This window comes from Petromyzon marinus, unplaced genomic scaffold, assembly GCF_048934315.1.
Source record: "Petromyzon marinus isolate PM22_M1 ecotype Great Lakes invasive population unplaced genomic scaffold, UKy_Petmar_22M1.pri1.0 PM_Scaffold_72, whole genome shotgun sequence".
NCBI lineage: Eukaryota > Metazoa > Chordata > Hyperoartia > Petromyzontiformes > Petromyzontidae > Petromyzon > Petromyzon marinus.
Window position 1 is genome coordinate 155,001 of NW_027423680.1, and position 1,113 is coordinate 156,113.

Genomic DNA, 1,113 nt, shown 5'->3' on the forward strand with positions numbered 1-1,113 from the left:
GCCGTGAAAGGTTGATGATGGATGTGGTGAGCCGGTCGCGGTGGTGGTGGTGGTGGGAAGGGGGTACAGACAGATACGGACGTGGGTAGAGGCAGGCAGACACTTAGACAGACACTTAGACAGACACATGCTTAGACACACACACACTTAGACAGACATACACACACTTAGACAGGCATACACACACTTAGACAGACACACACTTAGACAGACACACACACATAGACATACACAGACACACACACATAGACACAGACACACTTAGACACACACATAGACACACTTAGACACACACAGACACACTTAGACACACACACATAGACACACACGCACTTAGACACACAGACACACACACAGACACCAATGTGGGGGTGACAGGAGTGGCGTTAGAGACGAATGATGCATTGCCTGTGGTGGTCTCACGCTGGTGGTGGTAGTGGTGGTGATGTCACCCTGATGGTGGTAGTGGTGGTGGTAGTGGTGATGTCACCCTGATGGTGGTAGTGGTGGGAGTGGTGGTAGTGGTGATGTCACCCTGATGGTGGGAGTGGTGGTAGTGGTGATGTCACCCTGATGGTGGGAGTGGTGGTAGTGGTGATGTCACCCTGATGGTGGTGGTGGTAGTGGTGATGGTGGTGGTAGTGGTGATGTCACCCTTATGGTGGTGGTGGTAGTGGTGATGGTGGTGGTGATGTCACCCTGATGATGGTGATGGTAGTGGTGATGGTGGTAGTGGTGATGTTATCACTCGGGATGATGGCGTTGATGGTGATGTTGATGGTGATGTTGATGTTGTTGCTTCTGCGGCTGTCGTCTTTGTGTACGGCTCAATAAACATCTCACGTGATGGTAAACATCGAGCACAACCTGGCCGTCAACAACATCCACCGTGACCACAACAACAACCACCATGAGTGGATGGGTGTGTGAGTGATTGGGTGTGTGGGTGAGTGTTTGGTTGTCCACCTTCGGTGGTATAACTGTGAGTAGGTGAGTGTGTGAGTGGGTGGGTGAGTGAGTGTGTGAGTGGGTGAGTGAGTGTGTGAGTGGAACTGTGAGTGGGTGAGTGAGTGTGTGAGTGGAGCTGTGAGTGTGTGAGTGGAGCTGTGAGTG

At 51.8% G+C, this 1,113-nt stretch overlaps 1 pseudogene; it reads left to right on the top strand.

The window, feature by feature from the left end:
- LOC142923809 (fascin-like) overlaps window positions 1–854 on the top strand; it is a 55,444-nt pseudogene extending 54,590 nt beyond the window's left edge.
- The last annotated feature ends 259 nt before the right edge of the window (window positions 855–1,113 follow it).